Source organism: Saccopteryx leptura, chromosome 3, assembly GCF_036850995.1.
Source record: "Saccopteryx leptura isolate mSacLep1 chromosome 3, mSacLep1_pri_phased_curated, whole genome shotgun sequence".
NCBI classification, from domain to species: domain Eukaryota; kingdom Metazoa; phylum Chordata; class Mammalia; order Chiroptera; family Emballonuridae; genus Saccopteryx; species Saccopteryx leptura.
The window spans coordinates 213,408,681-213,432,822 of record NC_089505.1 but is presented as its reverse complement, the minus strand read 5'-3'; the positions used below and the strand labels follow the sequence as shown (position 1 = coordinate 213,432,822).

The window sequence follows — 24,142 nt, the reverse complement described above, 5'->3', positions numbered from 1 at the left end:
CAGACCAGCTTGTTTCTTAAACATCCTCCTTTTCTGCACTTTGGAAGCACAGCCTAAGGGTGGTGAAGTTGAAGAGACCCAAGGGAGGTTAGAGGCTCTTATTTTACCAAAGAGCTTTCTGCATTTGAATGAAAGTATTGAGTGAGGTCCATTGGAACGAATTGCTCTGACCTCTTCTCCCTGCCCCAATCCTCTCCCCCCATTTCCCATGTCCCCCATTCTCCTCCCTCTAGTTAGCCCAGGCCCTCTCAGGCTTGCCCAATTTGAGAATAGAAGGGTAGGGGTTTCATCCTAAGTGCTGAACCAGGCCTCTAGTCATCAGGAAAACCACACAGGGGTAAAGCTGATTTGGCATGTCAGGCAGAGCAGTCAAGGTGGCAAGATCTACTCTGGGACTGCCCGTCAATATACTTCTCTGGTGAGAAGAGAGCTATGCATTTGGGGTGGTGGTGGGGTAGGAGAGGAGACATGGACCATGGAACAAGAGTTGCTGGCTGCCTACCCTGAGAACTGGGGCACTGCTGGCATCTCTAACTCAGTTCTGGAAAGTTCTTTTGTTGGTATTGAGGTTCCACTTATTAGGCATGAGCTAAAAATTGTTGCCAGAAGTTTCTAGTTTTAGTTAAGATTACAAAAATAACTGACCCTAACAAAATAGAGACTAGCCTAAACCCAGGCCTTACAGATGTTTGCCAAGGTAGTCTCCCAGACTATAAAACCACACAAAGATCCCAAAGGCCCCAAAAAATCTGAACAGGGATTTTAGAGCCCTCCCCCAGGGACCTGCTTTAAGTGAAGACAGGAGGGACACTAGAGCCACTCCTGCCCCAACACCAGGCCACTAACAAAACCCTTCCTTCTTTGTAGTCATGTGAGTTATTATAAGCCAGACTGCCCATGATCCTATCAAGGCATTAGGACTGTCCCTTCCCATTCCCAGCCTCTCTCCAATACTAGTCTGGACACAGCAGCACTTCTTGGCATCTAGGAGAAGAAGAAGACTGAGGGGGCCCAGCCTTGCCACAGACCTCCACATCCACCATCCAAATGGCAGAGACTCGTGTAACTCTGCAGGTCACCAGTAAGGTCTTTTATTCCCTATTAGATAAGGGGCCACTTATTCAGCACTCCCTAAATACTCAGGACCACTGTCTCCTTTCTTCATCTCAATTATTGGGGTTGACTGAATTCCCTCCAACCCACTGATAAGCCCCCCCTCTTCTCTTTCATCTAGGAAGTCTCCTCTTTACTCCTTATTCTTCCTCAATGTCCCACTCCCATCATTGGATGAGACATCTGCATCAAATTCCACACCACTGTTACCCTCTATACCCCAGCCTCTTCTTCTGATACCATCTTCATTGGGCTTCTGTCCAATGTTCCCTCCTCCAATCCTAATGCCCTTACTTCAGCCCTTTATCCAATGCTAGATGACATAGATGCCCAAGTCTGGGATATCTTCCAACCTGTTACAGCCACCCATCATTTTCCTATTTCCATTTCTTTAAAAAACTTCCCCACTGCCCAGCCAGGGTACAGCAGAGACAAGTAGGACTTAATTCCCTTATCTCCAAATTCCTTTGAGCAGGCATTCTCTGCTCAACCTGTTTCCCTTACAATACCCCATTCTTACCTTTCAAGAAACGAGATGGTTCCTACAGGTTCATCCAGGACCTTTGCCTCAAATGAGGCTATAGTTTCTCTCCACCCCATCATCCCTATCCCCTAAACCCTCCTCTTCTTAATTCCCCCTGACTCTCAGTCTTTCACTGTCTTAGATTTAAAAGATGCTTTCTTTTCCACTCTGCTACACCCCGACTCACAGGACCTTTTTGCCTTCACCTGAACAAATCCTGACACCCATCAACTCACATGGACTGTTCTCCCCCAGGGATTCCAGGACAGCCCCTACCTCCTGGAAAAACTCCTGGCCACCTCTTTGGCCTGGCCCCACAGCACAAATTTCCCAATTCAACAGGTGCCTTCTTATCAACCACCTGGCCTCCCTTGGCTACCACAATAAGTCTCAGCTCTCCTCCTCGACTGTCACCTATCTTGGCTTTTGTCTGCCCCCAGGCAAACAAGAAATCACCACTCAATGAAAATACCTTAGAGACTCTGCTCCTTTCCCCACCACTGAACAGGACCTTTTATCTTTCCTTGGTCTCACAGGTTATTTCCACATTTGTATCCCCAACTTCAGGCTCATTGCCAAACCCTTATATAAGGCCTCATCTGGCCCCCTGAAAGAACCTTTCTTATCCTCCTCACTTCAGCGCCCACCCTTACACTCCCTAACCTCACCAAACCCTTTATTCTGTACACCCATGAGTCTCAAGGCCTTGCTCTCAGCCTTCTTGGACAGAAATCAGGACCAGACTTTAAGACAGCAACCTATCTCTCCAAGCAACTAGACCCCACAGCCTGGGACTGGCCTCCCTCCCTCACACTCTTGCAGCTACTGCCCTACTTATCACTGAGGCCTCCAAACTCACCTACTCCCAACCCATTGCTGTCCACTTTCCTCATGCAGTCCTTAGCCTGCTACATAACAAGGCTCCTTCCTTTCTTAGCTTGACTCACCTCATCCAGTACCAACGCACACTTAGTAACCCTCATGTTTCCCTCCTCAAATCCCCTGCCTTAAATCTCTCCACTCTCCTTCCCACCAATGTCCTTATGTTCCACTCATGTCTTATGGAACCACATGCCTTCCGCTCCCTCTGCACCAGTCTGTGCAATCCCACCCTCCCCAACCCTGACTTCACCTGGTTTGTTGATGTCTCTGTTCATGTTTGAAATGGCAAATGCTGCTCTGACTATGCTGTCACCTCAGCCTGAGACCCCCTACCTCCCAACACCTCTGCCCAAAAGGCCGGACTCATTGATCTCACCTGTGCCCTAACTCTAGCTAAGGACTGATCTGTCAACATATACCATGATTCCAAATATGTTTACCACATAGTCCATTCCCATGGCACCATCTGGGCTGAACATGGCTTTCTCACCACTCAAGGCTCTCCAATTTCACATGCTTCCTTTATTCTCCACCTTATTGAGGCCCTATACTTACATACTACAGTCACAATCCTACACTGCCGTGGACACCAGAAATGCCCAGGACTTAATGTCCTCAGCAACAGGGAAGACTGAGAGACACACACAGCCTCTCTTCTTCAAGAACCAGTTCTCAACACCTAGCCATTCCCTACACACAATGCTCATACCCTCAAAGAATAAAAAACATCTCTTATAATGGCCACCATTTACAAAGGGCCCTGATTCACTTCCTAGGGCAAACTCATTTTACCTACTCACCAGGCCATCAGTGTTCTGACTTCCTTCCATAACTCCCCTCTCATTAGCCACTGTCCTCTACCTATCTTCCTTTGACCCCTCATTAACCACCCCAACTTGCCATCTCTTCTTGCCCAAATTATTCAACTTGCCAGGTCTGAAAAACTTCTACCCTCAAAGGAGGCTGCAGTATACCCTCTTTCTTCCATTCCCACTAGGCCTGCAGACATATTTCTGGACAGGAGTGGCAAACTGACTTCACTCATATGCCCCACATCCGTTCCCACCGCTACTCTTCACCTTCTTGACACTTTCTCCTGCTGTCTAGATGCCTCCCCCACCTCCTCTGAAAAAGCCTCTGAGGTCACTGTGCCTTCACCCAACATAAAATCCCCTGCTTCAGCCTCCCAGCTTCTACCCAAAGCAACAAGGGCCCTGCCTTCATCTCCCAAGTTACTCGGCAGGTGTCCCATTCCCTTGGCATCACTTGGTGCCTACACATCCTTTAGTGGCCACAGTCCTCTGGTAAGGTTGAATGAGCTCATGCCACCTTCCAAATAAACTCACCAAATTCTTTATTGAACTGAAGCAAGATTGGCTCTCTCTTCTCCCCACTGCCCTTACCCACCTTCATACAGCACCTTAAGCCCCGACTTTCTTCAGTCTTTCAAACTCATTATGATCACTCCTTTCTACTTGGTAACCTTCTCACACCTTCCACTAATAATTCCCCTCTCAGAGATTATTTCCCAGTTTTATCTCTCACACAATATCTCTGACAGCATTCTGACTTTCATTTACTCAAACCAATGGCCAAAATAGATATTCCCCCAATGCTCCTAGAGACAGGAGATTGGGTTCTTTTAAAAGTTCTGCCAGAACATGCCCTGGCCAGTTGGCTCAGCGGTAGAGCATCAGCCTAGCGTGCAGAGGACCCGGGTTCAATTCCCGGCCAGGGCACACAGGAGAAGTGCCCATTTGCTTCTTCACCCCTCCGCCGCGCTTTCCTCTCTGTCTCTCTCTTCCCCTCCCACAGCCAAGGCTCCATTGGAGCAAAGATGGCCCGGGCGCTGGGGATGGCTCTGTGGCCTCTGCCTCAGGCGCTAGAGTGGCTCTGGTCACAACATGGTGACGCCCAGGATGGGCAGAGCATCGCCCCCTGGTGGGCAGAGCATCGCCCCATGGTGGGCGTGCCGAGTGGATCCCGGTCGGGTGCATGCGGAAGTCTGTCTGACTGTCTCTCCCTGTTTCCAGCTTCAGAAAAATGAAAAAGAAAAAAAGAAAAAAAGAAAATAAAAATAAAAGTTCTGCCAGAACAAGCACAACTCTTACACTCAAAATGAGAGGGCTCATACCAAGTAATTCCTACCACCCCTACAGCTGCTAAATTACTGGGGTCCCTTCCTGGATCCATATCTCTAGGCTAAAGAAGACAGAATAACCTTCCCCCAAGGAGCCCCAAGAACCAGAAGGGTAACCAGCTGAAGAATACACCTGCACAAGTATGGGGGAAACCAGAGTCAGAGTCAAGATTTTAAAAACACAACTGGACCAGATGAGGCCCAGCAAAACTGTGAGAAGGCACCCAGTGAGGGGAGAGCTCTACCACGGGAAAATACCACCCAGAACTGGACCACTAATTCTACATGGTATATCGGGTGGGGAAGTTCTATGATCCTTACTAGAGATCTCCAAGACTACACCCTACCAGGGGTCCCCAAACTTTTTACACAGGGGGCCAGTTCACTGTCCCTCAGACCGTTAGAGGGCCGCCACATACAGTGCTCCTCTCACTGACCACCAATGAAAGAGGTGCCCCTTCCGGAAGTGCGGCGGGGGGCCGGATAAATGGCCTCAGGGGGCCGCATGTGGCCCAGGGCTGTAGTTTGGGGGATGCCTGCCCTAGACTCTTTGAAATGGCTAACTGAAAACTAAGTTCTCTCAGTTGTTCTAACGTTAGCCTGGGACAAGTTCCTCCAGGGGGACTTTCAAGACCACACCTATCAGGAACTGTGTCTATATCGTGAAGTTGAGAAAAACCAGAAATAAAAACACCTCTACCCGTACTTTTACTTACTATTCCCCTCCTCATGCCGTGATTCAGGGAACGGGATTCTGGTTTTCAAGCAAATGCCTCCAGGATTATAGTGGCAGGGGAAAATTTAACTCAGTGCTGGACCTGCCATCCTAATACTGGGACCCCCCTCAAGGTACAAGACTCTCTTATAGGCATATCCTATATCTGTAGCTTTCTAATTTCTCAGATAAACTTCCTTGACTCTCTCTCTTTCTGAGTAATCTGGTAGCAATATTGCCCTTTATACTTACACTTAACACCATTAACATTTGAGTCCTTTAATTTCTCCAAAACCTCCCTAAAGTATAACAAATCTAGGAATGCACCCTGTGCTACAATGGTGCTCATGCTAGGGCCCCCGACCCATTCACTGCTCTAGCAAGCCTCACTATCTCTGAACTATTTCACCCATTAAGAGAAGATATAACCTAACCAGGCAGTGGTGCGATAGAGCATCAGCCTGGGATGCAGAGGACCCAGGTTCAAAACTTCGAGGTCATCAGCCTGAGTGTGGACTCATTCAGCTTAAGCGCGAGCTCATTCAGCTTGAGCTCAGGGTTACTGGATAAAGCCCAAAGGTCGCTGGCTTGAGCCCTAAGGTCTCTGGCTTGGCTGTAGCCCCCTTCCGGGTCAAGGCACATAAAATAAAGCAATCAATGAACAATTAAGGTGTTGAAATGAAGAATTGATGTTTCTCATCTCTCTTCCTTCCTGTCTGTCTGTGTCTTTCTCTCTGTCTGTCTTCCATAAGAGAGAGAGAGAGAAGAGAAGAAGAAGAAGAAGAAGAAGAAGAAGAAGAAGAAGAAGAAGAAGAAGAAGAAGAAGAAGAAAAGAAAGAAAGAAAGAAAGAAAGAAAGAAAGAAAGAAAGAAAGAAAGAAAGAAAGAAAGAAAGAAAGAAAGAAAGAAAGAAAGAAAGAAGGAGCCTGACCAAGCGGTGGCACAGTGGATAGAGCATTGGACTGGGATGTGGAGGACCCAGGTTCGGACCCTGAGGTGGCCAGCTTGAGTGTGGGCTCATCTGGTTTGAGCAAGGCTCACCAGCTTTAGCCCAAGGTTGCTGGCTCAAGCAAGGGGTCACTCGGTCTGTGGCAGCCCCACGGTCAAGGCACATAAGAAGAAGAAGAAGAAGAACAAGAAGAAGAACAAGAACAAGAACAAGAACAAGAAGAACAAGAAGAAGAAGAAGGAGGAGGAGGAGGAAGAGGAGGAGGAGGAGGAGGAGAAGAAGAAGAACAAGAACAAGAACAAGAACAAGAAGAACAAGAAGAAGAAGAAGAAGGAGGAGGAGGAGGAGGAGGAGGAGGAGGAGGAGGAGAAGAAGAAGAAGAAGAAGAAGAAGAAGAAGAAGAAGAAGAAGAAGAAGAAGAAGAAGAAGAAGAAGAAGAAGAAGAAGAATTATTTCAACCCATCAACTGGAACAATATAGTCTGCCAACCCAACTTTGCCACTGCACTCCAAATAATACCCATTCCTGTTTTGATCATTCTGATCCCATTCACACAAACCAGTCACAGTGCAGTGGGTGGCTCCTGGGAAGTCCTTTATAGGGGACTCTGCCTCAATTCTTGCCACCCCTAGTAGGAACATCCTATAATACAGCCAGGCCTCACCAGACTGCGCCCTATTCAGAATCTCCTAGCTTACTGGTCAGCAAACTCATTAGTCAGCAGAGCTAGATATCAACGGTACAATGATTGAAATTTCTTTTCAGAGCTAAATTTTTTTAACTTAAACTATATAGGTAGGTACATTCCTTATTGATGTAGCACCCGCACATGATATTTTATTAAGCAGAGTTATACACTTGGCACAAGGCACACTCAGCTAGCATGAGTATGCCCACTTGTTGGGGTCTTAGAGGTTATATACTATTTAGCTGTAGATTTCAAGGCTCCCCTTTCCTGTTATTATAACCTAAATACAGGGTTTCAGGGCCATTTAAACATATGATGATGATTTTGTTTTGGCAGATATTAAGACTGTTGACTTCCTCATTCAGTGAGTGAAACAAATATTTTCCCCCTCCCCTATTCTTGCCCTGATAACTGTCTATCCTACCTAACATTCCCCCCTCAAGTGAAACCCCTCAAATGCTTTTGGGGTGTTGAAGGTTGATGGTCAGTCTCTGGATCTACTTTCTGCTGAGTGAGGACACAGAGCTGGTTCTGTCTGACATGGCAGCACTTGTTCCCTGTTTGGGCAGGTGAGGATCAGTTTTCTGTATAAAATTTCTTAGCAGCCTGATCTAGAGGGTTGAGAGGCATGTTTCTGACGAGATCAGGCGCATTCAGGGTGGTATGATTGTAGATGCCTGAGAGGTATGTTTCTATATCCTGGTTGGATGGCTATTTGTTGGTGAATTTTTTCCAGCATGGAAAACCCCAAACGGACAAGGGCATTGAAGAATACAAGATCTGATTTTTTTCTTTCCAAGATGGCAATGCAGTAGGTAGACAAACCTTCATGTCCTCCCAGAACCAAACTGGAGTTATCAGTAAATTTAAGAACAATCATCCTGAAAAACCTACCCAGGACTAAATGAAGAGGCATCTATAACAAGGGATTCACAGGAGAAGCCATATGAGACTGGTATGAAGGGTGAAGCCTAACCAGGTGGTGGCACAGTGGATGGGGCTGTTGGCCTGGGATACAGAGGACCCAGGTTTGAACCCTGAGTTTACCTGCTTGAGCAGGGTTTCATCCACTTGAGTGTGGGATTATAGACATGACCTCATGGTGATTGGCTTAAGCCCAAAGGTCACTGGCTTGAAATCCAAGGTCACTGGCTTGAGCCCAAGGTAACTGGCTTGAGTAAGGGATCATTGGCTTGGCTGGAGTCTCCAGGTCAAGGCACATATGAGAAAGCAATCAATGAACAACTAAGGTGCCACAACAAAGAATTGATGCTTCTTGTTCCTCTCCCTTCCTGTCTCTCTCTCTCTTTCTCTCTCTCTCTCTCTCTCTCTCTCTCTCTCTCTCTCTCATTAAAAAAAGGAGGTGAGAGGTAGAGACATAAAAATAGCTGCCCCCACTCCCAGGAGTGAGTTTCAGCTGAGAGTCCCAAGGGACATCTCAGCTGTGGGTGAGGTTAACCCTGAGAGGTGTGGATCCTAAGCCCCAGGCCAGGAACCCCAGCCTAGAACACCAGAAACTAGAAGAGCTACCCAAATAGCACTTAACAGTGAAAAAAGGTGAGATTTCTGTCTGCAAGGAATAGAAAAGAGATGGTAGTTCTCAGAGATGCAAGCACACTCTAAAAAGGCCAACAGAAAATCTCATTCACAGCCACTCACCATGGGCTCTGGCAGAGGGAGGGTGAGCAGACTACAGTCATGTGAAAAGTGTGAAATTGGTGGTCTCAGGGAGAGACACAGTGGGGCACGGCTACTAGAACCCCTGTGTTGAATTAGTCTTTGATACTGTACTCACCATCTTTCTGTACTCCCGTCTGTGTGCCATTAGCCTAGGGGGAAACAAGCACTCGGCCCTTGAGAAACTCTCTTGCCCTACTCTATGAAAATTGGGTACTGAGAAGTAAGCATCCTTAGCCAGAAAGCAGGAGGCTGATCCAAGAACACCATAGCACTGTTTGAAAAGAAGAAATGCACCCCCATGTTTATGGCAGCATTGTTCACAATAGCAGAGATCTGGAAACAGCCCAAGTGTCCGTCAGTGGACAAGTGGATTAAAAAGCTTTGGGACAGCCTGACCAGGCGGTGGCGCAGTGGATAGAGCATCAAACTGGGATGCAGAGGACCCAGGTTCGAGACCCCAAGGTCTCCAGCTTGAGCGTGGGCTCATCTGGTTTGAGCAAAAGCTCACCAGCTTGGACCCAAGGGCGCTGGCTGGAGCAAGGGGTTACTCAGTATGCTGAAGACCCATGGTCAAGGCACATATGAGAAAGCAATCAATGAACAACTAAGGTGTCGCTATACACAATGAAAAACTAATGATTGATGCTTCTCATCTCTCCATTCCTGTCTGTCTGTCCCTGTCTATCCCTCTCTCTGACTCTCTCTCTGTCTCTGTTAAAAAAAAAAAGTTTTGGGACATATATACTATGGAATACTACTCAGCCATAAGAAATGATGACATCGGATCATTTACAACAACATGAATGGACCTTGATAACATTATACTGAGCGAAATAAGTAAATCAGAAAAAACTAAGAACTATATGATTCCAGCTGACCAGGTGGTGGCACAGTGGACAGAGCGTTGGACTGGGATGTGGAAGGACCCAGGTTCAAGACCCCGAGGTCGCCAGCTTGAGCGCAGGCTCATCTGGCTTGAGCAAAAAGCTCAGCAGCTTGGACCCAAGGTCTCTGGCTTGAGCAAGGGGTTACTCGTTCTGCTGAAGGCCCGTGGTCAAGGCACATATGAGAAAGCAATCAATGAACAACTAAGAAGTCGCAACGCGCAACGAAAAGCTAATGATTGATGCTTCTCATCTCTCTCCGTTCCTGTCTGTCTGTCCCTGTCCATCTCTGCCTCTGTTAAAAAAAAAAAAAAGAACTATATGATTGCATACATAGGTGGGACATAAAAATGAGACTCAGAGACATGGACAAGAGTGTGGGGGTTATGGGGTGGGGGGGAGGAGAAGGAGGGGGTTGGAGGAGGGGAGGGGCACAAAGAAAACCAGTTAGAAGGTGACGGAAGACAATTGGACTTTGGGTGATGGGAATGCAGCATAATCAAATGTCAAAATAACCTAGAGGTGTTTTCTCTGAACATATGTACCCTGATTTATCAATGTCACCCCATTAAAATTAATAAAAAGAAATGAAAAACTTAAACTTTAGACTCAAAATCATAAAAATCCTAGAAGAAAACATAGGCAGTAAAATCTCAGACATTTCTAATAACAATATTTTTTCAGTGATATCTTCTCAGGCAAGAAAATGAGAGAAAAGATTGACAAATAGGACTACATCAAACTAAAAATTTTTGCACAGAAAATGAAACCATAAACAAAATGAAAAGACAACACATTGAGAAACATAGTCACTGACACATCCTACAAGGAATTAATATTCAAAATTTAAATAGAACTTATAAAACTCTACACCAAGAAGCAAATAATCAAATTAAAAAATGGGCAAAAGACCTGAATAGAAATTTTCTAGCCTGACAAGGTGATGGTGCAGTGGATAGAGTGTTAAACTGGGATGCAGAGCACCCAGGTTAGAAACCCAGAGGTCACCAGTTTGAGAATTCAAAAGCCTGAGGTCGCTGGAATGAGCATGGACTCACCTGGCTTGAGCAGGGGTTCACCAGCTTGAAAAAGGAGTTTCTGGCTTGAGCGAGGGATCATAGACATGACCCCATGGTCACTAGTTTGAGCCCAAATGTCGCTGGCTTGAAACTCTAGGTCTCTAGTGTGAGAGACCTAGAGCACAAGGTCACTGGCTAGAACAAGGGGTCACTCACTCTGCTATATTCCCCCAGTCAAGGCACATATGAGAAAGCAATCAATGAACAGCTAAGGTGCTGCAACAAAGAATTGGGCTTCTCATCTCTCTCCCTTCCTGTCTGTCTGTCCCTATCTGTCCCTCTCTGTCTCTCTCTCTCTCTCTCTCTCTCTCTCTCTCTCTCTCTCTCTGTCTGTGTGTGTGTGTGTGTCTGTCACACACACACACACACACACACACACACACACACAAAGAAATTTTCTAACGAGGACATACAGATGGCCAATAGACATACAAAAATATGTTCAACATCACTAATCATCAGAGAAATGCAAACTAAAACCACACTGAGATATTACCTCACACCTGCCAGAATGACTATCATCAACAAGTCAACAAACAGTGCTAGCGAGGGTATGGAGACAAGTAAACCCTCCTGCACTGCTGGTGGGAATGCAGAGTCATGCAGCAGTGTGGAAATTCCTCAAAAAATTAAAAATAGAACTGCCTTTTTACCCAGCTGTTCTACTTCTATGAATATATCCTAAGAATCCCAAAACACTATTTCAAAAGAAGATATACACCCCCATGAACATTGCAGCCTTATTTATAAAAGCTAAAGTGTGAAAACAGCCCACATGTCTGTCAGTGGATGAGTGGGTAAAAAAGTGGTGGTACATTTACACAATGGAATAGTACAAGGCCATGAAAAATAAGGTAATTTTTATCTTTTGTGACAACATATATGGACCTGGAAATTATTATGGTAAGTGATATAAGCCAGGCAGAGATAGTCAGAAACTATATGATCTCACTTGTAGGTGGAGTCTAATGAGCACAATAAACTGAGGGATTAAAAAAAAGACAGAGGAAGGGTCACAGGGAACAGATGGACAGCTATCAGAGGGAAAGAGGAAGAAGGTATGGGAGCAAAGAAGGTGAAGCAATTAGTCAAATTATATATACATAACACATAGATTCCGAAAACAGTGTAGCAATAGTCAGAGAGAAAGTGGAAGTGGCAGTAGGTGGAGGGGTGCAAACAGGGTGAAATAGGGGTGGAAAAAGACCGCATGAACCACGGGGGTCACGATGTGGTGTGTAGAGGCTGTTATGTTCAGTGCAACACTTGAAATTATGTCAACACAATATATTAAAAATAACAATTTTAAATTTAAAAAACCAATGAGAGTCTTATGGTAAGAATAGATTATATCAGTGAGAACATAAACAAAAAAATAGTAAGCATTAAAAAGAACATAAAAAAGCCTGACCTGGCCCTGGTCGGTTGGCTCAGCGGTAGAGCGTAGGCCTGGTGTGCGGGCAACCTGGGTTCGATTCCCGGCCAGGGCACATAGGAGAAGTGCCCATTTGCTTCTCCACCCCCTCCCCTCCTTCCTCTCTGTCTCTCTCTTCCCCTTCCGCAGCCAAGGCTCCATTGGAGCAAAGATGGCCCGGGCGTTGGGGATGGCTCCTTGGCCTCTGACCCAGGCGCTAGAGTGGCTCTGGTCACGGCAGAGCGACGCCCCAGAGGGGCAGAGTGTCGCCCCTGGTGGGCATGCCGGGTGGATCCCGGTCGGGCGCATGTGGAAGTCTGTCTGACTGTCTCTCCCTGTTTCCAGCTTCAGAAAAATACAAAAAAAAAAAAAAAAAAGCCTGACCTGTGGTGGAGCAGTGGGTAAAGTATCACCCTGGAATGCTGAGGCCTCAGTTCAAAACTCTGGGCTTGCCTGGTCAAGGCACATATGAGAGTTGATGCTTCCTGCTCCTCCCCCCATTCTCATTCTCTCTCTCTCTATCTCTCTCTCTCTCTCTCTCTCTCTCTCTCTCTCTCCCCTCTCTAAAATAAATAAATAAATCTTTTTTTTTTTTCTGTGAGCAGATTCTATCTTTGGCCCACCTTCTTGCACAATCATACCTTTGTCTATCTGGTTTGTGTATATTTCAGGTTCATCTGGGATTTTTTCTCTGAGTATAGTTGTAGTAGAATTTGTTGAAATTTCAAGGGGAGAGATCAAGAGTATCTCTAATGCTGACATTTCTCTGACATCACCTAAAAAAATCTTTTAAAAAAAAGAAATATGAAAACCTTAAGGAAGACAGTCAGAAATAATGAATACAATATGTGAAATGAAGAATGCACTAGAAGGAATCAAAAGTAGGTTGTATGGAGCAGAGGATCAAATCAGCATTTAGAGGACAAGATAACAGTAAGCACCCAAGCAGAACAGCAGAAAGAAAAGAGGCTGAAGAAAGTGTAAGAGATCTCTGTGACAACATTAAGGGAAACAACATCCACTTCACAGAGGTACCTTGAGAAGAAAGCAAACCAGGGGGAGAGAACCTTTTTGAAGAAATTATACCTGAAAATTTCCCTAACTTGTTAAAAATAAAAAAGTCATACAAGTTTAGGAAGTATAGAAAATCCTAATAAATATCAACCCCAAAAGGTCCACACCAAGACACATCATAATTAAAAAGCCAAACATTAAAGGCAAAGAAAAAATCCTAACAACTGAAAGAGAAAAGTAGTTAATTAACTTCAAAAGAGCTGCCATAAGACTGTCATTCGAGTCTCAACAGAAAAAATTCAAGCCAGAGGGATTGTCAGAAAATATTCAGTGATGAAAAGAAGAAATTACAACCAAGACTTTTCTATCCAACAAAGTTATTTAAAATTGAAGGAGACATAAAGAGCTTCCCAGATGAAAAAAAAAAGGATAAAAAGAAAAGCTATAGAGGTTCATTACCACCAAATAAGAATTGCAAAAAAATGTTTAAAAACCTGCTATAAGAAGAGAAAGGGAAGGCCCTGGCCAGTTGGCTCAGTGGTTGAGCATTGGCCCAACATGTGAAAGTCCCAGGTTCGATTCCCAGCCAGGGCACACAGGAGAAGTGCCTGTCTGCTTCTCCACCCTTGCCCCTCTCCTTTCTCTCTATCTCTCTCTTCTCTCCCGCAGCCGAGGTTCCATTGAAGCAAAAAGTTGGCCTGGGAGCTGAAGACAGCTCCATGTCCTTTGCCTCAGGCACTAGAATGGCCCCAGTTGCAATGGAGCAACACCCCAGACGGGCAGAACATTGCCCCCTAGTGGGCTTGCTGGGCGAATCCTGGTCGGGTGCATGCAGGAGTCTGTCTTTCTGCCTTCCCGCTTCTCACTTCAGAAAAATACAAAAAATTAAAATTAAAAAAGAGAAAGGGAAAAAAATAAATCGAGAGAAAGAGGGCATTGGTTTAAAGAATAAAATGACAATTAAATGTACATATCAATAATAACCTTAAATGTAAAAAAATTAAATGCTCCAGTCAAAAGACATAGGGTAAGAGAATGAATAAGAAAACATGACCTATATATAAGCTGTGTACAAGAGCTTCACTTCTAAACAGAAGAGACACATAGACGAAAAGTGAAGGGATGAAAATATATTTCATGCAAATGGAAATGAAAAGAGTAAAGAGTAGCAATGAATGGAGTAGCAATACGTATATCTAACAAAATAGTCTTTAAAAAAGGATATACAGGAATCTTCAGATTACAACAGTCCCAATATATGATGTTTTGAGTTTACAATGCTCATTCCCATAAAAACTTTAAAAAATTGAGACATGAAAATGAATAAATAAATAAAATAAAATAAAAAATTGAGACATGAGTATTTCAACTGATGCCGTTAGTGTTGTACTTATGGACTACATAGGCAAGCTAGTTTGGTTGCGCATGGCAAAAGAACACACAGTAACACGGAGTATGAATGAGGGAGTTGATGTCCTTCAATACACTTACCTGCAACATTTTAGACTGTTAAAAGTGCAAGTGATCACCTGACCTGTGGTGGCGCAGTGGATAAAGCGTCGACCTGGAAATGCTGAGGTTGCCGGTTCGAAACCCTGGGCTAGCCTGGTCAAGGCACATATGGGAGTTGATGCTTCCAGCTCCTCCCCCCTGCCTCTCTCTTCTCTCTCTCTCTCTCTCTCTCCTCTCTAAAATGAATAAATAAAAAATAAAAATAAATTTAAAAAAAGATTTTAAAAAAAAAGTGCAAGTGATCCATTTGTCTTTGCTTTGCCAACTTTTTGGCCCTTACCATTGCTCCTAAACAAATGTTAGAGTCTTCAGATGGTAGTGCTTCAAAGAAAAGGAAAGCCACCACAATGGAAGTGAAATCAGACACTGTAAAGATATCAGAAAAAGGAAAATCATTGACGAATGTTGGCCACATGCTAGGCCTGGCTGCTTTACTGTAACAACAGTTATCAAGGATAACAAGGATATCAAGGATATCAAGGACCTCATTCAGCTGGAGATGCAGCTGATTGAAGATGAAGAGATTTACTACCAATGGTTTGGCAGAAGGTTTTTCTATGGTAGAGGATAGGTTGACAAAATTTCAGGCTGAGGACTTCAACAATGACAGATTCAGTAAGGTCTACAGAGCTGTAATGAATGCCTTGCAATGCTATAGGTGTTGGAAAGAAGTCATTAACCTTCCAGACTAGCCTGGAACAATTCTTTAAGAAGGTAGAGAGGCGCCTGACCAAGCGGTGGTGCAATGGATAGAGCGTCGGACTGGGATGGGAGGATCCAGGTTTGAGACCCCAAGGTCGACAGCTTGAGTGTGGGCTCATCTGGTTTGAGCGAGGCTCACCAGCTTGAGCCCAAGGACGCTGGCTCGAGCAAGGGGTTACTCCATCCACTGAAGGCCCACGGTCAAGGTACATATGAGAAAGCAATCAATGAACAACTAAGGTGTCGCAACGAAAAACTAATGATTGATGCTTCTCATCTCTCTCCGTTCCTGTCTGTCTGTCCCTATCTATCCCTCTCTCTGACTTTCTCTCTGTATCAGTAAAAAAAAAAAAAAAAAGATTTCCCAGGACTCAAAGAGAGGAAAGGGGGAGTTTTGGTGGGGTCAGCAAGGGGAAAGAGGTTTCCAGATCACGGGTTGTAGCCATGTACAGATCCTGCTTTTCTTGCTTTGTGTTGCAAGTGGCTCCAAGCAACCATTTAGACAACTATGGGATATACTGGTAGTTAATTTATAACTGGCTGACTCAATTTTCCCTGCTGGCTTCTTTCCCTTGTATTCTTCTGGTTTCTCCCCTCTCAAAGAAGTAGGGAGGTTTGCTCCCTCCTCAAGCTCAGTCGGTTAGGAGCGTCACTCTGAAAGAACAGTATTGCGGATCCCTCATCAGGGCACACAGGGGAAGCAACCAATGAATCCACCACTGAGTGGAACAACAAATGAATTATTCCCTTTCCCTTATCCACTCTCTACTTTCCTCTCTCTGTCTCTAAAGAAGGAAAAAATAAGCCCTGGCCAGATATCTTATCTCTCTCTCCCTGCCTCTCTTTCTCAAAAAAAAAAAAAAAAAAAAGTTTTTTTAATCTGAAAAGTGAAGTTTGGAAGAAGCACTGAGTCATTAAACTGCTGAAATCACAGAACATGCTTCATTCCATTAGAGCTATATACACATTTTTAAAAGTACAGAATTGGATCCCATTTTTATATGGTGGTCTGTTTATGTCTTTAGAAACATAAAATGTGTATAGATAAGAAAAGGTGAGATGAACTAGTGTTATTTCTGGGAAGAGTCTAAATAATAGTTAGAAATTTAAAATATTTTACTAACTGTAAGCACACATTTCATTTTCATGTCTTCATGACCAGAAAGAAAGATGGTGGGCTTAAACTGCTAAAAGAAGAATAAAAAAGGATTTCTATTAGCTATATATGAAGAATGTTCTTAGAATAAAAATTGGTACTATATATATATATAGCTATCCATATATATATGGATGAGTTGTCTAGAGTAGTGGTTTTCAACCTTTTTACACTTGGAGACCAGTGAAAATAGGACAGTTATTTCAGGGACCGCTAAGGTAGAAATTACCCTGAGCATAAGAGAATTTGACTAAGGTCATTGGGTCTATACTCTTCATACAACATCAGAGGGACTGTTTTTTAGACCATCACAAATTTTCTGGTGAAGCAGTCCATGGACTAGCAATTAAAACACACTGATCTAGAGAGTATGGGGGATCTTTACTCTGTTGTTCTTTAAAAAATGAGACCAATTTCCAATGGAAATGGTATAATAGAGTGAAGTTAGAATCTCTGTGCTCTGGGTTTATAGGATCACATCTTCTCACGGCATGACTATTAAAGATATGAAATGTGTTAATGGAGTTATTTTTCTTTACTTAGGTAATAAAATTATTACAATCAAAATACCATTACAAAAAAGACTAAAATAATTTGTGACAAAGTTCAATTTAAACTCAGCAAGGAATGTTTTCATCCTTCCAATATATGCATTACTGATCTAAGGACTCCACTTAGATCACTGGGAAGAAGCAATGCAGGAAACAAGGGTGCTGAAGCCAATAGGAAATTGGTTAAAGAATGTTATTTTCTGTGGAATCTATATGTTTACAGCATATGACATTAGCAGAAGATGTCAAAGCCATGCTCACTGAACTTCGAAAGGAGGGCTGCCTACTTTTATTAACAAATGGGGCCTGACCTGTGGTGGCGCAGTGGATAAAGCGTCGACCTGGAAATGCTGAGGTCACCGGTTCGAAACCCTGGGCTTGCCTGGTCAAGGCACATATGGGAGTTGATGCTTCCTGCTCCTCCCCCCTTCTCTCTCTGTCTCTCTCCTCCCTCTCTCTCTCTCTCCTTTCTAAAATGAATAAATAAATAAATAATTAAAAAAGATGTGTAATTTCCTGATAAAAAAAATTATTAAAAAAAAAAAAACAAAAAAAAAACAAATGGAGACAGACAGACCCAGAGGGAGAAGATTGAGGCTTGTGCCTGTCAGTCCTATTTTGATGTTATTGTTATAGGTAGAGAATAGAAAAAAGAAAAACCAACACTTTCCATATTTTATTATTGCTGTGATCTCCTCAGCATATGGCCTGGGGACTGTGTGATGGTTGAGGACACACTAGAAACCGATATACAGGGAGGTCTCAATGCAGGGCTGAGAGCAATAGTCTGGATTTTGAACTAAGAAAAGTTAAGGCATTCCATATACTATGACCCAGTTCTAAGAATAATTTTACAAGCCCTAGCCAGATAGCTCAGTTGGCTGGAGTGTCGTCTGGAGCATGGAGGTTGTCAGTTCAATTCCCTGGTCAGGGCATATACAGGAGCTGCTCAATGTTCCTGTCTCTCTCTCCTGGACTCTCTCAAGAAAGAAAAAAAGGTAATTTTACTTACTATTTAATAGCCAACCAATCATGGATTGGTATTTATATCTGGAAATCTTAGAATAAATTAATGCAAGTTACTTTTAGTAGTGTGATTGAGAAAACTTGAAGAAATATATCATTTGATCTGTAACTTGACGTTTTTTGAAAATTGTCTTTTTAATCTTTTAGCATCTTGGATCCAAGAACATAACAATCAGGATGGCTTATATGTGGGTACACAAATATTGGTTTTATATACTGTCTATAAAATAGATATTTTTAAAAACAGACATTTTAAACATATATATTAGAGGTTGACCAGAGTAGCTGAATCAATTAATAGGAAATAAGTACTGAGATTCCAAGATGGCAGTGGAGTAAGCAGACACACAGACTGCCACCTCCCAGGACCAAACTGGATTACAAATTAATTTAAGAACAATCATCGTGAAAACCAACTTTGGACTAAAAGAGCAAGACTTGAAAACCAAGAAGCACAGAAGAAACCACACTGAGTCTGGTAAGAAGTGCAGGGATGTGGTGGGGGCTCTCCCACTCCCAGGAGTGAGGGGAGGCTGAGGGTCCAGAGGGTTTTTCATTGCAAGGAGAGAGACCCTGAGAGGTGGGGGTCTTCAGTCCCAGGACTGGAGCCCCAGCCTAGAAACCCAGAGACTGGAGGAGACAGCCTGATAGCATTAAATGGAAAAAAGAGTGGGATTTCTGTCTGTGGGGAAAGCTGGTGAAGAAGTTGCAGCCTTAAAGGGCCAGCACAGAAAATATCACTCACAGCCACTTGCCTGGGGCTCCAGGGGTGAGGAGGGCTGAGAGGACTGGTCTCGCATGAGGAGAGTGGGGAGATTGAGGCACAGGGACACAAAAGGTGATGGGGAGAAGAATACCTGAGCTAAGTCATTCTCCAGTGCTGAGGCAGCCATAGCTGAGGGTGCCGCTCCCTCCATCCTGCACAAGCCTAGAGTGGAGCCAGTTGACAGCTGACCCAACTCCAAAAAGTTCTCCAGCTCCAGTCAGTGCAAAGGGCTGTTCAGAAAGGAGGAAGTAAAGGGGAGGGGCACTGACTCAGGTTTCTGGGGAGACCTGAGCTACACCCCCCTTCATATATGGAGAATGTGCCCCCCCAGAGAGTAACTAGGCAGACCACATCTTTTGGTTCTCAGAGGTCACACCCTGGATAGAGTTTCCACTGGGGCCAAAGAACAAGATATGCCCACTACCCCCATCCTAAACACAGAAGCTCCCTGCTGGGCTCATCAAACAAACAGCAGAAAAACTAAGACTTTTAAGTGACTCCACTAGTTAAGGACAATTAAAATCCAAGCAACCAGCAGAGGCTGAGGGATAAAGACCTGGAGGAGAAGCCACATTCCATATACTAACCTCAAACCCACAACTCTAATAAGCTCGCAAACCACACACAGTAAAAATGGGAAGACAGAGGAATGTAATCTATATGAATCAACAAGAGAAATCCCCAGAAAAAAAACTGAATGACATGAAAGTAACCAAATTACCAGATGCAGAGTTTAAAATAATGATTGGTAGGGTTCTTAAGGATCTCAGAGCTACAATGGATAGACTTAATGAACACCTAAATAAAGAAATTGCAAGCATCAAAAAGGACACTGAAGCACTGGCCGGTTGGCTCAGTGGTAGAACGTCAGCCTGATGTGCAGGAGTCCCGGGTTTGATTCCTGCCGGGGCACACAGGAGAAGCGCCCATCTACTTCTCCACCCCTCCCCTCTCCTTCCTCTCTATCTCTCTCTTCCCCTCCCACAGCTGAGGCTCCATTGGAGCAAAGTTGGCCCGGGCGCAGGGGATGGCTCTATGGCCTCTGCCTCAGGTGCTAGAATGGCTCTGGTTGTGGCAGAGCAATGCCCCAGAGGGGAAGAGCATCGCCCCCTGGTGGGCATGCTGGGTGGATCTCGGTCAGGAGCATGCGGGAGTCTGTCTGACTGCCTCCCCATTTCCAACTTCAGAAAAATACAAAAAAAAAAAAAAAGACACTGAAATTATTTTTAAAAATCAATCAGAAATAACAATTACAATATCAGAAATAAAGACTACACTAGAAGGAATCAACAGCAGGCTGGATGAAGCAGAGGATTGAGTCAGTGAATTAGAGGACAAAATAAATAAAAACACAGAAACAGAGCAGCAAAAAGAAAAGAAGCTCAAAAAGTCTGAGGAAACTATAAAAGAACTCTGCAACATTATTAAGAGAAATAACATCCACATCATACAGGTTTCTGAAGGAGAAGAGAAAGAACAAGGGATAAAGAAAGTGTTTGAAGAAATCATAGCTGAAAACTTTCCTAAATTGATGAAGGAAAAAGTCACACAAGTTCAAGAAGCACAGAGAGTCCCAGTAAAGAGAAACCCAATGAGGCTTACATCAAGACACATCATAATTAAAATACCACAAGTTAAGAGATAAAGAAAAAATACTAAAAGCAGTGAGAGAAAAGAAGTCAATTACCTATAGAGGAGCCCCCATAAGTGTGACATCGACTTTTCAACAGAAACACTTGAGGCCAGAGGGAATGGCAAGAAATATTCAAAGTAATGCAAAACAAAAGCCTACAACCAAGACTTCGTTATCCAGCAAGATTCTCATTTAAAATTGAAGGAGAAATAAAAAGCTTCCCAGACAAAAAAAAAAAAAAAAAAATCCTCAAGGAATTTATTACAACCAAACCAGTACTGCAGGAAACATTAAGAAGCTTGCTGTAAAAAGAGCAAAAGAAAAAAGAAATCAAGAAAAAAGGATTACAGGTTTAAAGAATAAAATGTCAATAAACAACTACATATCAATAATAACCTTAAATATAAATGGATTAAATGCTCCCATCAAAAGACATAGGGTAGCTGCATGGATAAGAAAACAGGATCTGTATATATGCTGTCAAGAAGAGACACACCTCATAGACTAAAAGTAAAGGGATGAAAAAAATATTTCATGCAAATGGGAATAAATAAAAAGCTGGGGTATCAATCCTTATATCAAACAAAATAGACTTTAAAACAAAGGCTATAGTAAGGGATAAAGAAAGTCACTACATAATGATAAAGGGAGCAGTCCAACAGGAAGATATAACCATTATAAATCTCTATGCACCTAATATAGGAGCACCTAAATACATATAGCAGATTTTGATGGGCATAAAGGGTGAGATCAACAGCAATACTATAATAGTAGGGGATTCTAATACCCCACTAACATCACTGGATAGATCCTCAAGGAAGAAAATTAACAAAGAAACATTAGACTTAAAAGACACACTAGATCAATTGGATTTAATAGATATCTTCAGAACCTTTTACCCTAAAGCAGCAGAATATACATTTTTTTCAAGTGCTCATCATACATTCTCTAGGATAGACCACATGCTAGGACACAAAATGAGTCTCAACTAATTTAAGAAGATTGAAATCATATCAAGCATCTTCTCTGATCACAATGGCATGAAACTAGAAATCAACTACAATAGAAAAACTGAAAAACATTCAAACACTTGGAAACTAAATAGCATCTTATTAAATAACAAATGGGTTAACAATGAGATCAAGGAAGAAATCAAAATTTTCCATTAAACAAATGAAAATGAGCATACAACAACTCAAAATTTATGGGACACAGCAAAAGCAATCTTGAGAGGGAAGTTCATAGCACTACAGGTATACCTTAAAAAGCTAGAAAAGCTCAAATAAACAATTTAATCCTGCATCTAAAAGAACTAGAAAAAGTACAGCAAGTAAAACTTAGAAGAGGCCCTGGCCGGTTGGCTCAGCGGTAGAGCATTGGCCTGGCGTGCGGGGGACCTGGGTTCGATTCCCGGCCAGGGCACATAGGAGAAGCGCCCATTTGCTTCTCCACCCCCACCCCCTCCTTCCTCTCTGTCTCTCTCTTCCCCTCCCGCAGCCAAGGCTCCATTGGAGCAAAGATGGCCCGGGCACTGGGGATGGCTCCTTGGCCTCTGCCCCAGGCGCTAGAGTGGCTCTGGTCGCGGCAGAGCGACGCCCCGAAGAGGCAGAGCATCGCCCCCTGGTGGGCAGAGCGTTGCCCCCTGGTGGGCATGCTGGGTGGATCCCGGTCGGGCGCATGCGGGAGTCTGTCTGACTGTCTCTCCCCGTTTCCAGCTTCAGAAAAGTACAAAAAAAAATAAAACTTAGAAGAAGTAGAAGGAAGGAAATAATAAAGATCAGAATGGAAATAAATGACATTGAGGCTAAAAAAACAATACAGAGGATCAATGAAACCAAGAGCTGGTTCTTTGAAAAGGTAAACAAAATTGATGAACCTTTAACCAGACCAAGAAAAAAAGAGAGAGGACTCAAATAAATAAAATTAGAAATGAGAGAAGTAACAACTGACACAGCAGAAATACAAAGGATTGTAAGAAAATACTATGAAGAACTGTATGCCATAAAATTAGACAACCTAGGCCCCTGGTCGGCAAACTGTGGCTCACAAGCCACCTGTGGCTTTTTGGCCCCTTGAGTGTGGCTCTTCCACAAAATACCACATGTGGGCGCTACCTCAATAAGAAATGTACCTACCTATATAGTTTAAGTTTAAAATTTTGGCTCTCAAAAGAAATTTCACCTGACCTGTGGTGGCACAGTGGATAAAGCATCGACCTGGAACCCTGAGGTCGCTGATTTGAAACCTCGGGCTTGCCTGGTCAAGGCACATATGGTTGATGCTTCCTGCTCCTCCTCTGTTCTCTTCCCCCCCCCCTCTCCTCTCACTCTAATAATAAAATTGAATGAATAAAATTAAAAAAAAAGAAATTTCAATCGTTGTACTGTTGATATTTGGCTCTATTGACTAATGAGTTTGCCGACCACTGACCTAGGCGAAATGGACAAATTCCTTGAAACATATAATCTTTCAAAAATCAATATAGAAGAATCAGAAAACATAAACAGACTGATTTCATCAAATGAGATTGAAAAGTTATCAAAAAAACTCCCAACAAACAAAAGTCCTGGGCCAGATGGCTTCACAGGTGAATTCTACCAAATACAGTGGTACCTTGAGATACAAATCTAATTCGTTCTGTAACCAAACTCATAAGTCAATCAACTCGTATATCAAACTGCCAATACTGGACCCATGTGCCAACGCACCAACGAGCAGCAGCTTCCCAAATCACAACTCGTATCTCAGAATTTCACTCGGATCTCGAACAAAAATACCGGGTCGCAGCTTGTATCTTAAAAAATTTGTATGTTGGTCTGTTCATATCTCAAGATACCACTGTATTTAAGGAAGAACTAACTCCTATCCTCAAGCTATTTCAAAAAATTCAAGAGGAGGGAAGACTTCCAAACTCCTTTTACAAGGCAAGCATAATACTGATTCCAAAATGAGGCAAAGACAACACAAAGAAAGAAAATTATCAGCCAATATCCCTTATGAACTTAGATGCTAAAATTCTCAACAAAATATTAGCAAACCGGATCCAGCAATACATGAAAAAAATTATACATCATGATCAGGTAGGATTTATTCTAGGGAGACAAGGCTGGCACAATATCTGTAAATCAATCAATGTGATTCAACACATAAATAAAAGAAAGGATAAAAATCACATGATAATATCAATAGATGCAGAAAAAGCATTTGATAAAATCCAGCACCCATTTATGATCAAAACTCTCAGCAAAGTGGGGATACAGTGATCATACCTCAACATGATAAAGGCCATCTATGACAAACCCAAAGCCAACATCATACTCAATGGGCAAAAATTAAAAGCAATCCCCTTAAGATCAGGAACAAGGCCAGGGTATCCCCTTTCACCACTCTTATTCAACATAGTCCTGGAAGTCCTAGCCACAGCAATCAGACAAGAAGAAGAAATAAAAAGCATCCAAATTGGAAAAGAAGAAGTAAAACTGTCATTATTTGCTGATGATATGATACTGTACATAGAAAACCCTAAAGTCTCAGTCAAAAAACTACTGGACCTGATAAATGAATTCAGCAAGGTGGCAGGATATAAAATCAATATTCAGAAATCAGTGGCATTTTTATACACCAACAATGAACTGTCTGAAAGAGAAATTAAGAAAACAATCCCCTTCACTATTGCAACAAAAAATAAATAAAGTACCTAGGATTAAATTTAACCA

The 24,142-nt window shown here is 43.1% G+C and overlaps 1 pseudogene; it reads left to right on the top strand.

Annotated features, from left to right (window-relative positions):
* The first annotated feature begins 475 nt into the window (after nt 1-475).
* On the top strand, nt 476-17,804 carry LOC136398408 (N-acylneuraminate-9-phosphatase-like; annotated as a pseudogene).
* The last annotated feature ends 6,338 nt before the right edge of the window (nt 17,805-24,142 follow it).